We start from the raw sequence: 13,805 nt of genomic DNA, 5'->3' as shown, positions 1-13,805 counted from the left end.
GGAAGCTTCCAGGTCATAGGAAATTTCCACAGACAAAAGAGAGGCAGCTTTGGTTCCGGTCCAAATTAAACTAATCTAAAGTTTAAAAACAACTATCTTTCGCGTGAACTACAGCTCCTCCTCTTCTGTCAGGCTCTAATCACATAGTTGTTTGTTAATTTTTAAAGGTCTTAAGCCTATAATTGTGCCTTTGACCCAGACTTTTCACTAAACACCGCAGCCACTTGCCAGCTCTTGACCACATACCTCTCTCGCAGAAACCCAGGAGAGCTTATCAGCCTCTCTCATCCTGACTAATTAGCCGGTATTGGTTTCTTTGTTCTGCCAGGGAAGCTATGCAACCCCAGCACAAATGCACGGTTTCCAACCTGCTTTTGTCAGGCTCATATTGCCAGGTGAGGTGCCCGCTTGCCCCATGCGGGACAATATCCCCTCCTTCCACCCAGGAGCACGTCCCAGCACACGCGGGCTCTGCCAGCTGCCGAGGGGCTACGTGCACCAGCATCCTTTCACGGGAAACACGAGGTGAGAGCAGCAGAGGGTTTCATGGCTGAGATAAGCCTGAACCACGCTGGGAATTAGACACCTCAAGGACAACGTACCTTCTTTACATGGAGCCAACGTGCTGTCTAGATGAAACGTGGAGGTGAGAAACGCCACTGCATTTTCCACTCCAGGGAAACGCACGCCACACCTCTGGTCACCTGCACAGCTACAATTTCTTCCTGTAGAAAACGCTCCCAAACTTCACTCTGCCTCAGGAGTTTTACTCATAGCACATTACCTTCAGCAGTCCCGTCAGCCTGCTGAGGGTGATCTTACGCCCTTCCTCCAGTACGTGTGTCACTATAAAACCGAGCCTGCCTTAAAAGTTTTTTGGGGGAAAACATCCAGCTAAACACCACCGGTAGCAAAACCCAGAAACAACCAGCGTGTAGAGCAACGTACCTTACATAAGGGGGCCAATTAAAATTCCTCCGCGGTAACCGCCAGAGCAGCAGTTCCTCCGAGCTTCCGAGTCCTGAAATGCTCCGTGCTTCCAGAGCCGCCGCTCACCCCACCCACCTCTCCCTCCCACATCCCGTCGCCTCCTTTGCTGAAACACAGATCTGGGCCTGTTCATTAGATGAGACACCCACAGTGCCCAGGGAGACGGTTACGAAACTCTCGTAAATAGGGTTTCTAAAGCAGTTGCTTATTGTTTGCTTTTCTAAGCAGACGTTTCTTGATTGATGCAAGCCATGGGCTATTGCAGCACGTGTAGTAAGGAAACATGGAAAATATAAATTGAGAAGGAAGATGACAGAATGCATTTGCTTTGTGGAGTGCCAGTTCTCAGCCGTAATCCGGGCAAGGTCCCTTTTCACCTACAGAGCATTTCCACGGCAGCTTGCCAGATGCAGCTCCTGGACTTCTCCTTTGCTCTGCCAGTTGCCCCCCTTGCGCGACTTCTGCGCTTGCTAAAATTCACAGGAGCCGGACTGAAACCCTGGGAAATGGGACATTTCCTGCTATTCAGAGCCTGCTGCAGACAGCGTGTGACAGACTGCGTGCGATGTGTGCAAAGCTTGTTCCCCGCTCCAATACAAAAGCTGCCACACCTCAGCCCACAGTCACGATCCTCACCCTGCTTTAAACAACAACAACAAAAAAAAACACACAACAAAAAAAAACAAACAAAAACCCACCCAAAACCTAGAGTCCTTTCCAGCTCATCTGTTGGAGTTCAGCCATCATCCAACCTCTTAAAGCTGGAGCACAAAAGCCCTGGATTTTTCTAATCAATCCACAGTTCACAAATCACAAGGGTTTGGTCAAAGCGGGAGCAGCCGCCACACACACAGACACTCTCCACATCAAAAAAAAGTAAATACGCTCGTCAACAAAAGCCCCACGCCATCCTCTTCTGCTTCAGAGCACGCTGGAGAGCGTTAACAAAGCCCCATTCTTTCCCAGATGCTCTGACATGTTACGACTCAGCGGCTCTCCTCCTCCCCAGCTCTACGATTTTCAAGGAATTTTACAAGCTACTAAAACTCACCGTGGCCTGAAAGGATCAGGACAAGTTGGTTCAACAAAGAGAAGATGCCCAGGGTGCAGCAGTCGCCTTTTGTTCGAAGAGGTTTTTCTATTGTGTCGACTTCCTTCCCACTTTGCTGGGCTCCCGGGGTCTTTTCAGAGTGGAATGTGCCCATAACTCGCTCTCTACCTCAATGCAAGAGCTTTCGCTATGTGGGCAGGCAGAACGGCAATCCATGCATGCAGCAGGGGACAACCCAAGGGAAGATACAACCAAGAGAAGGGAAAGGCTGAGCAAGGTCCCCGTGAGCTCACGGCTGGCCTATCTGCTCCCCAAACCCGTGAGAAGGCAGAGCGCTAGCGATCAGGGCTTAGGCACCCTTAGAGACCTTCTCCTTCCAGCTGAAATCTGGCATGAAACACGGTTTCCCACATCCTGAGCAAGTGCTCCAGCCACCAGGGACCAGACGGCAGGCAGGCATCTCACCATTTTAGACAGAATGAGCCTTCAGTCCTTTCTAAGCCTGGCCTGACCCCAGGAGGGCTTTCCTCCTTCCATACAGGGTCTGCAGGGTGATTTCTCCCCGGCAGAGTTTATGACAGTACCAGTGATTATGCCTGCAGGTTTGGGGATCTCCAGCTCCCCTGAGGCATTGCGCGAAAGGCCCAGGCACTTTGCTCCACGCTAGGGGAGATGGCCACTGGAGAGCCCACCTGACAAGTCAGCCTCATTGAGCGCATTTGGGCTTGGGCCTTATGCTCAGCTTTGTGACTTGTTTCTGCACAGTTCTAGACAAGCAGCTTAACACTTGTATCTCAGGTTCATCTTTTTTTTCCCACGTCACTCTAACTGCATTTTTTAAAACAGTGGTGAAACTGTGCTGACAGACTTTTTCAACAATGTGGTTTTGAACAACTCTTTCTGGTTTGATTGTATGTCCTCATTAGAATTCTGATTCTCATCAGAATTCAGGTGTTTTTCCCAAAACGCTCAGCGTTTGCACCAACGTCATTTTCGGCCCGAGAGTTCCAGGCTGGCTTTCAGCCTTAACCCTGGTGGGCAACAGCAGAAGCCCCAAGCCCTGACACCTGCCTCCTTGCACTTCACCACTGAGGCATCCTTCCTGGATGTGGACAAGGCAAGTCGTCATCTGTGCAGTGCAGTTCTCAGTACTCTCCTACTCACTTGTGGCTCTTACTCTTCTCCCCAGCCCTGGTCACTCTCACTCCTAGGAGTTCCAACAGCCTGGACAGCCAGGATCTTTCTATATCTTCCTCTGAAGAGTTTCACATCCCTCTTCCCATACCTTTCTCCCTACACATAGCTCTCGGTGGAGATGAGACCTCCAGCTTCTAGACCAGGGTGTTTTGCACGCTCAGCTGATCTGCCCCCCCCCCTTCATGGACACCTCCACTCATTGCATAGCCACTACTGGATCATCACAAGTTACAGACTGCAGGATGAACGGAAATCAGCCCTGGTTTACCTTAAAGCAATTTGCTGCTGCTTGAACAACAGCCGAGTCATCCTAGAGCTCAGAAAACTCAAGGCTCCCACTGTGGCTGTGGGGGGAGTCGAAGCACTCTGTGGTCATCTCCACATCCAGCCTTTAGGACCAGATGAAGCTTGGGCTGGGTATGGAGAGTGAAACAGTGTGGTCCATCACCTAGCTAGTATATACATTAGCGTTCAATAAAGATATAGACCAATATAGGCTAAGTGTAGACAAACGCTCTGCTGGCCAGTACATTTCTACAGTAGACAGGACACTGATGAGAGCACAGATGTTTCAAGAGCACCTGAAGCTGTGTACGAAACGTTTCCCACCTGTGAATGCAATACTGCTAATGCTTCCCCATCCTCCTGGGAATCAGGGTCAGAGGGAACAAAGACATATTTTGCAAATAGCTACATCCTCAAAAGAGTTTTAGTCCTGGTCAGCCTGAAATATATATATTTATACACACACACACATTATACATGTATTTTGGCCTAGGAGACTTTCAATTGTAAAAAGCAAACCAAAACAAATCAGCCACACATTAACAACTGGCACTTTTCTCTTTTTTGAAAAAGGAGGGTAAGTCCTGAGTTTTGTCAGAACTAAGCCTGTTCTAACAGTTTTTTATTCAATGAAGTCAGTGGTTTCCCACAGAAGCCTTTAGAAATCTTCCCTATCAGCTCCAGGTCTCCCTTTCATTATCTAACCAGATCTTTATTACTGAAATGGTCTCTAGCTATTGGCAGCCACAGATCTTAAATACAGAAGACCTGATACCAGTTCTAGCCTGGAGCTTAGGCACTACCACCGGCATTCACCCGCCTGCAGCCAGCAACACCGGTCGAGGCATGGTCCTGTGGGGTTTTATGTTTCTCTCCATGTTCAACCGCAGTTTTAAGTCTCTATTTCCTAATGTTTGCAAGTGGCGCTCTGGGGAACATGGTTTAAAGCCAGACTTAACACAGTCACTAGGAATACGTGCTCCAGAGATCAGGCAAAAAAAAGTTTTGGTACTAAGAGATTTGCCCTTAAATAGATGGCACAGCAAGTTGGCATGCAACCACCCGAGGCAGTTAAAAGCATTCACACCTTTAGAAATATAAAACAGGCTTGAAAAAGAAACCTCTAAAGAAAAAGAGCTCACCTTGCTCTTCCCGCTGAGGGTTCTTAGCTATGGAAACAGGATCCGCCACCAAATCTTGCCCCAGTTTACACCTGTTGAGGAAATGGCTCCATTCCTCCAAATACAGCTTCCCTGAAAGAAGTGGCCGTTTCCATCAAGGAAACCAGAGCTGATTTATAGATCAAGTTCCTCTACTGAAACCAGGTCCCGGGTATCACCAAGGCAATACCACCCCGTTTTACAAGAACCGCCTATTCTAGGAACTGCCGTTGTATGACTCAGTGCGAAGACTATCTTTTGCTCCATCAGCTCCAATACAGGGTTACTGAAGCATGCCCCAGCATAGCGGCAAACAGTCTGTAGCCTCCCATTCCCACGGGCTTTCACTCGGTGAAACCTCAGCTCCTGCCCACCCCAGGCAGAGGCTGTTTGCAGGTGTAAAATACAATTTTTACAACAAAAGATAGTTCCTCCCAGCATAAATCCCAATATTGCATGACTTTCCATTCCCTCCAAAAAGCCTTAAAAAAAAAAATAAAAAAATCAGTAGCTCTATTCACATCTCCAGAGATCCTGAGAGTCTCAGATACACATCAACATCAAGCAACTGATCAAAGTTTTTACTCTAACTCACGTGCCTAGCAAGACCAGAAGCATGCATTTGTGCATACTATTGGGAAACTGTGCATGGAAACAGGTGCTAATTGTTTATATCTCATGCAAAAGAAGTTTCACAACCTTCTGGATAATCAAACTCCTCCAGGTTCTTTTTACTGAGGCAACACAAGCTTTTCCACTAAAGACACTTGCACAGCAGCAGTAATTAGAAAAGAAAGTACAAGAAAACAGTGGGAACACGCAATGTTTTCCTACATTTGAGCAACCATTCAATAGGAAACCACTATTGAAAGCAAGCACTTGCAGAAATTCTCCAGAATTAGGTCAGGGTGCACAAAAAGCTTCAGATAACATACACTGCAAAGAGTCATCTGTATTCCTCTCCATGAGAGATGGGGCTGAAGATCAGAGAAGACCAGGATTGTAACACAAGACTGGCCAGGAGCAGGACCAACACAGAAAAAGTTGTTATCATAAGGACAGAAGGCAGGGAAAAATTAGCACAGCGTACTGCACATCAACACCTTTCCTTACCACACTCTAGTTATGTTGTGCAGACAAGCCCCAGGTGGCATTAAGAGGCTGACTCTTCCCACAAGCTCCAGTCTCAGTGTTTGCTAGACCGAGAGATCAGATGCAACTAGATGTCACAGTACTTATCCCAAACAGGCTCTCAGCCTGAAAAGTTGAGAGAAAGAATAGCTGGAAGTTGGCACGGTCTCGAAATTTCAGCCTTGGTCTAGCAGCCAGATAAACATCTGGGGAAGTGGAATTTAGGTTATGTGGCCTTTGGCAAGCCCACCCCACCTGTGCTCTTCTCTATTAGGGAGCAGTTGGCCCTGGTACTGTCTCTGATGACACGTCCACGCAGTGTCTATTGTATGACAGACCCAGTTCTCAGCACCAACCATTGCCTAAGGTACACCACCAGCAGGGACTCATGACCACTTCTTTAACTAGTAGATGTGCAAGGTCATCCAAAAGGCATGGACAGACTCTGGACAGATGGTAGCTTTGGTATTTGAAACTTGTTGGCAGACTGCCTGCACCAGTTAGCACCTGGTTCTCTTTAGGGTAGGGCCATCATCAGGCCAAGCCATTATCATAATGGACTAAACATCTGATCCAAGAACCAAAAGATGCCCAAGAGCAGCACATCTCCCTGTGCCTGTTAGTCAAGCTGTACCAGTTCCTAGCCTGTCAGACAAACTCCAGCTGTAACCAGGTGGTGCTGAAACTGCATCGTGAGCTGCACCAACTGGTCCCACACTCATCCTGTCCCACACAGCCCAGAAGATGAAGTTGTCAAGGCAAGAGAACTAGATGGCCATGATGGAGGGGATGGTCTTCAGTTCAAGGTATGCCCCTTCTGTGTGACCTACAATACTCACTTCTATACCCTGAAAGCAGAGAGGCTGATGAGGATGCCCAGCCATCTGGCCATAGCTGCCCTCCAGAGGTCAAGGTGCTGCCTTACTCTTAGGACCTTGGAAGGCCCAGATGGTTTACAGACATTTTGGGAAGACACCGGGCTCCTCTGCAATTGCACCAAGCCCTACGTCATACCCAAAGACACCAGTTCAAGTGCACTTGGGGAACTGTATCACGTGGGGCAACATGACTAATATGCTGACTGCCCAATAAAGCGATTCTAACTCATACTCCACAGAACAAAAAGGATCAGAAATACCAGTCCTTAGAGCAGCTACCTTCTACAGTGCCAGCTGACCAGGCCAAGAGAGGCAGAGAGACTCTATTTGAGGGTTACTCTTTCTGTAAGAACAGAAACAATGAAGGCTTCTTTAAATAAACCTATCATGTCCACTTAGTTGTAAGAATGAAACATGACTCACTATTCAAAACTATTTACCACTCTGCGGTAGCTTCTCTAACCACAGGCCTTGCTGAAGAGGAAAACAAACACCAGCCTCTGGCAGTTAGCCCCAGTTCCATAGGAGATGTTATACGTGCAGAAAGACGGAAAACAAACAAGAACAAAGGAAAAAAAGAAAAAGAAAAAAAAAAACAGACAAAAAACCCACTTTCCTATGGCAGCACCAAACCCTCATTTTTCAGCTCAGAACAGCTTCTTCCTTCATGGAAAGGTATTTTAAACTGTGTGAGCTTTGCAGTAGTCAGTTAGCTGCATGGATAAGTTTCCAGGATGCTGTATAACACTAAAAAAGCATTGTATTGCTCTTTCATTGTAGCAGAAAAATTACAAACCTTCAGGCTCTGAAAATGACGTGCAATTTGTCTGAGTAGGAGCAGAGAAGTGGCACCAGCGAGATGAGCAAGTACTCAATTGGATGAGTCTTTTGGGGCTGCAGAGTGTCCCAGCTGGGAAACAGCATGGGGGTCCCCAGTGCTTAGCTGCGGAGGGAAGACGGTGACTTTTCCTAGGTCTCTTTGAAACACTCTGAACAGGGTGGCACAAGCCCAGGTGCAACACTGGGGCCTTCCTCCCACTCCCTGGCAACCGATGTCAGATGCCTCCAGTTGGTGCATCGGAGGAATCCAATAGCCAGAGGCATCTGGCGCGTGGGGACATGAAAGAGGAGCAAGGGTGCAGAGCTACAGGTACGTGAAATCCTTGCTGCAGGAGGGTGTACAGCAAAGAAAACAATTAGATTTTCTCTCCCAATGCAGACCAGGTCCCCACCTGTCACCCAGCTGGGTTTTATAGCTGTCTCACAAGAAAGCTGCCTTTTGATTTGGGAGGGGTGGGAAAAGGCCCTCCTCACCTGCAAACCCCAGCAGTGTAGGAGAAGATTATGAGGGGCTAGCCACCACATGAGCAACTCAGAAGAGTGGATGGAGCAAGTCTTGGTCCAATCTCCCCCCCACCCCCACCCCTCCCAGGTCCCAAATCCCCCCTTGAGACAGCAGGATAGACCAGATGGACCATCCGTAACCCACCTTTGCAGCAAAAGCAATGATTAGTCAGTACGATACTGTCCCTGGAGGTACCTCCACCTGCTACGTAACCTGTTGTTAAAATGGCAGCCAAGAGTGAGAGCAACCCAAGACAAGGGGCCTTTCCTTCTGTTGCCACCCAAGACCGGTGGCCCTCTCCTTGGGTGACCTTCCCGAGGCACCACGCCAGCTGGGTCTGATCTCTCCCATCGGCAGCTGAATGGGAACGGTGACTTCCCACCCCGCCGGGCTGGAAACCACCCGCAACCACGAGGTGCTTCACTGCGCAACGAGTCAAACCAACCGGAGACACGGTGACGAAGAAACACAGGCACCTTGTCCAACGGTGCTGTGGTGAATCACACCATCATACCCCCCTTCCCACAGCACGTGCCCTATCAGCACAGGGAAGGACTTCTCCAGCATTTTGGCTCCATGTAGCTAGGAAACGAGCTGTGTTCCCATTTTACAGAGGCAGAGGTGGCTGGAGTTTGCTGAATTCAAAGCCTGCCTGACCCACCTAGGTTTTCTTCCCCTTGTTGTCTTGCCTTAGATGTGACTGTATCCTCTCCTGGCCCTATGAAATACCCTTTTTGGGTGGGGAGAGCGGCTCATGCTGAACATCACCTCAGTCCCAAAGAAATAACTCGGAGATCTTCATTACTGCACAGAGCGAGATCTTTTGCAGTAGGACCACGATCAACTCCATCTCCCACAAGACCACTCCAGTAGCAGTTCGGCAACATCTCACAAAGACAAACGCTGCCTCCGCGGGGAGCAAAAGCCTACCTTACCACAGATCGAGCCGTCAGCCTGGATATGCAGCCATGCGAGTGGAAAGATGAGCTGGTGACAAAAACCGCCTGCTCTAACTTTTCAGCTGCTTTCTTTACTCACTTTGTCGGGGGGGGAAAATAAAAGAATCAAGGAAGTAATGTTCCTCTCCCAAGGTGCACTGCAAAACATTCTTGGTAGACATGGAAACCCCTGGCAGGCTGCCAGCGCTGGCAGGTCTCCACATCAATGTTTCAGCAAGCAACTGGATGCTTGAGCGGCTTTTAGGGAATTTAAAGGGAAACAGCAGCCACAGATGGGCGATGCAACTCCAGCTCTCCGTACACAGAGCTTTAGGGGTGTTTCTAAAAGGACACGGCTGTGGTGGACACGTTATTGTTTCTCTTCAGCTCTGTGGAGAAACATGTCACGGATCTACGGCGTACAGACCTTACTCCTCTAGGGAACAAGCGAGGAGAGCAGTGAAAATCTGGAATTCAATGCTCGAGGGCATGGAGGTTACTGGGGCTGATAAATAGAGATGAGGATCCCAGACTCGGGCAGGAAAGCAGACCTTTCATCTTCCCTAAAACCCCTTTTCCCTCACTTATTCAGAAACATGCATTCTACTTGGGGAACGGTCATTTTCCTCCAAACACCGTAACCCTGCACAGTGCCCATCGCTGTGGTTTCAAGGTGCTTCAAGATCGCTTGGAGGAAGGGAAGTGGTGGTCACCCTGCAGAGCTGGTGACGCAACAGGGCTGCGGCTTGCACAAAAAACTTACCCACTGCGCTAGTCTCTCAGATTTCTGCCAACACTGCCCAAGAACAATTTTATGACGCATAAGTGTGCATGAACATGTACCAGATGCACAACTTCTCTCCATGAGACATTCTCGCAAAACACGCTTGCACTGGAAATCTCTGTTAAGAAATCCCAGGTATTTTAGCAGAGATGGGTATCGGTAAAGTCCAAATGAAGCAAGCAGGCTCACTTCCCTGATCTTGTGCTCTCTGTGCATTTCCACACCTTGCGGTCCACGTGACTCTTCAGCCATTTGCCTGCCAGTGGCAGAGAGCAAGGATGCCCTGGGGCAGAGGACAAGACAGAGCAGGCAGGAGCCACATCTCCATCCTCTTTCAGTGGTTTGATGCTTTTTTTTCTTCCTGCAATGCTGAACAAACTCAAGCACTTCAGAAACTCAACATTCTCCAAAACAACATTATCGCCCTCTGCGTAGCAACAACGCCAGCACACCAGTGATTGGCGAGATGACATATTTAGCAAGATCAACATTTCATTTATTTCCCAAGAGGCTCCGAAAGATACAAGCTAAAAATAGGAAGCTGACAACAAGTTCAGCAGCATCTGTGGCTTTACCGAGAGATTGGTGGTCATCCAGTGGTCTGTGAATACATAAGAGCATTTGCAGTCTGGGCTATGATAAACCTCATCCAGCAAGGGGTCACTGCTGGTGGGACTGTATGTGGGAAAAAGTCACTTATTTCCCTTCTCTCTGCAAAGCCCAGTTCCTCGCTGTTGCTAAATTCACAAGTTTTGCAACACTTCTTTTTTTTCTTTTTCCCCTCCCCTCTACAAAATACCCAGCTCCAGGGGCCAGATTACCAAATTAGAAGTAGACAGTGTCATATAGGGAGTTTGCCTGTCCTCCTTGTCATGAAGGAAAACTTCAGAAATTAACTCTAAAAGCTCAAAGAAACAGAAGGTCAATATGAAATCTCATCATTTAAAATCACAAAAAAAAAAAAAAAGATTCCGCTCAGTCCTACTCCAGGTGTTTTCAAGGCAAGAAGCCTAAAAAAAGTTACTAAGTGGTGTGACAAGGTCCGGAGACTGCAAAAAATCTATATATTTTTTCCCTCCTAAAAGCTAAAGGAGGTACTCAGTTTTGGTGACTCATATTTAGAATTAGTAGTCTGGAAGTTGGAAAAAAATGATCACTGCAGGTTTATTTGTGCTATTTTTGCATAGCTCTTGGCACAGATGTTTTCCAGCAGTGTTTCAATGCCATGGCAAGCCTGGTTCATCAGTACCCAGCAGGGAGACATCTCCCTGCAGGCTGCTGGGAAGTTGCAGTTTAACTTCCTTGAATGTAGCAAAACAAAAACAAAACAAAAAAAAAAAAGAAAAAAAGAGAAAAAGGAAGAGAGCAGCGCTGAATTCCCAGCCCATAGGCGAGACACTAAGAACAAGCTCCACTCTGGAAATACCACCTCAGAGGTTTAGGTAGAACATACTGCATTTGACCCAGGGCACAGGAGGTGCATTTCCATAGATTCCTTCTTAGCAGGCCAATGCTTAGACAAATTACTCTAGAAAAAAGCAGTCCCACAAGCAGCAGAATTAAGAGAGCCCATTTTCACATGGATTTATGCCCTGTGGTTGGATTTCCTGGTGTCTAGCAAGGTGCAGACGCAAACCAGCATTTCCCGCATCTCAGCTCTACCCTACGTAGACTGTCTAACACGAATTGCTCTCATACTTCTTACTCATTGCTTTCTCATGCTTCTTCCTTCAGCAGGGACAACAACTGATTTAACCTTCTACCCAACAGCATACTTTTTAAATGAAAAGCACATAAATTCAGTATCTTTGAAACCTTTATCTCTTGGCCAATTTCAGCTAAATTAAGCTAACAATTTACAAGTCCAGGGGAAGGGGGAGAGAAGAAACTATCAAGCCCAGAAGCCGTGTTTCCTTAAGAGGTCATGCTGAAGAACATTAAGACCAGCTCGATGTACCACATCTTGGGATCTCCCAACACCCAAAGTGAACCGTGGCAGGGCACGAGGCGACCAAAGCGCACAACTTCTGCAGCAGACGCGCAATTTCCCTGCAGCCACACTGCCACCGTCTGTCGCCTCGCGCGGAGGCCTTGCAACACAGCACCCACCGTTCCCCCTTCCCGCCGTGCCCCGTTCTGACACCGATTTTCCGAGCGCACGCTTGCCCTCTGTCTAACGTAGGGAAGCGCAGCCGCTAGCAGTCATCGGATAAATCTGCAGAGAGCGCAAACGCAACACAGAATTGCACGGCTTCTTTTCCTCCAGTGCAAGCCACACGTTGGCACAGTGCCACCTTCCTCTAATCTTCAGAATCTAATCAGTAACACAGCCCTTAAAGCTGGCCTGCCTATTTGAGCTCATAAAACATTAATTTGCTATGGAGCTATTTTTCCTTAAATTATACCTAGTTATTTTGAAGTACTGGAACACATTAGCAGAAGCGACTAGAAAAGCTGAGTTTCCTCCCTGATCTCATTCTTTGTTCTCTTACCTAAAATCCCAGGCTTTTCCCAGTAAAGAATGCTACAAAAAGCTATTTTTAGTAGGAGAAGATGTAGTTATCTCAATTATTACAAAACACGATAAGCCATGCCTTCTACAAGGCCTTCTTATGGCTGAATCGTGACATTTTAAAAGCAAATAAGCTTAGGATCTTTGATTTCTTTCTTTTGAGTTCTTGGTAAAGAGGTGGAGAAGATGTTAAAGCTTTATGCTTTCCTTAGCCAGGAAGACTGGAGAGTTATTTTAAAACAGTTTCATGATTCCTGTTGGCTTACTGGTGACTGGATTCAGAACTGGATCTTCGACAACAAATATCCCAAAACTGTAAAAGGAAGAGAAAAAGAACAAGACCACTTAAGTTAGCAGCTCTGACTTATCCATGCTGGAGTCTGACCAGAACACTAGACAGTTAGTGCCTGCTGCTTGAATTGAGCCAACTCCTTCCCTGCTGCCCCACTTTGTTTTTATTTTTTTTCCAGCAAAACTGTGACAGTAAAGTGCATCAAAACTGAATGCTTCTGGAGAAATCTTTGTAACACGATGTCCTGTACTAGGAAAAACTTCTCAGCCGCAGCATGATTTTTTTTACTGGAAACAGAAAGCCACAGCTGAGAAGTTCATAGCGATGTGCTCAGGGCGTTCATCTGGGCTTGGTCTTTTGTATCCTAAAATTATTAATATTTTTCTAAATCTAGCAGAGCAGGCCACCTCCTGACCCTGTAGTGGAAGTTTTCATTTGTTTTTTGGCTGGAGAACAGTCCAGCTGCCAGTCCCACAGTCCCTCACACCCACTTGAGACTTGCTCTCTTTAACCATCTCATCCTGACAATTTTCTTCACCACCTGCAGGTTGCTTCGTGGGCCACAAGCAGCTCGGAGCAGCCCAAAGGCTGCCCTGCAGTTTTAGCTGCTACGGCCTCCCTTGCAGATGCTCTTCCCCATTGCCTTCAGCCCTATCCAGAGCTCAAGACTAGATGAAGTTGCAGACTGCAGCAACACATCCACAAGATCCTTCAGGGATGAAAGATGCTTATAAATTCCCCAGGCATCAAATACTCATCTCCAGTAACACTGGCCTCTGCGAGCATAGGGTAGCTACGATGCTGATGATGCATCTGCTTGGCTTACAGCCCTTTTTCATTAGGGGAGAGACTTCTCTCAACAGGCCAGGAGAAAAACAAGAGCAAGAGAGCTGGAATCAGTCAGGCAGCTGTTAAAAAAAACAGGGTCATAATAAGCTTTCCTCTCCGGGGAGCGGCGAGAGCTCTGAACACGACTTTGCTCCCTGCGCTCCCCCTCCATGAAGCCCGGCCTGAGGAGCAGCAGAGCACTCTGTAAGCGACACCAGTCTAATTAATTAATGACTCCCCGGCGTCAGCTCCGCGACTGCCGGGCTAGAAAGGAAGGCAGTAAAGAAGGGACGGGACAGCAGGCGACTGCTTCTGCTAAATGCTGAACGCTGCCGACGGTGAGCTCCGTTATTCATTACCTCTCCAGCTTGGGCTACAGTGCGGAGCAAGCCGGAGATACGCCAGGGAAGGAAG

The 13,805-nt window shown here is 47.8% G+C and overlaps 1 protein-coding gene across 1 annotated transcript in view; it reads right to left on the bottom strand.

Annotated features, from left to right (window-relative positions):
* ALS2CL (ALS2 C-terminal like) overlaps positions 1–1,032 on the bottom strand; it is a 40,081-nt gene extending 39,049 nt beyond the window's left edge. Inside the window, exon 1 of the mRNA XM_026089786.1 lies at positions 949–1,032. The gene's annotated coding sequence lies outside the window, so the exon portion shown is untranslated. The remainder of the gene's footprint in view (positions 1–948) is intronic.
* Between the last annotated feature and the right edge of the window lie 12,773 nt (positions 1,033–13,805).

This window comes from Apteryx rowi, unplaced genomic scaffold, assembly GCF_003343035.1.
Source record: "Apteryx rowi isolate R43461 unplaced genomic scaffold, aptRow1 scaffold_83, whole genome shotgun sequence".
NCBI lineage: Eukaryota > Metazoa > Chordata > Aves > Apterygiformes > Apterygidae > Apteryx > Apteryx rowi.
The sequence above is the reverse complement of the archived record's forward strand: the minus strand, read 5'-3'. Positions and strand labels throughout refer to the sequence as shown.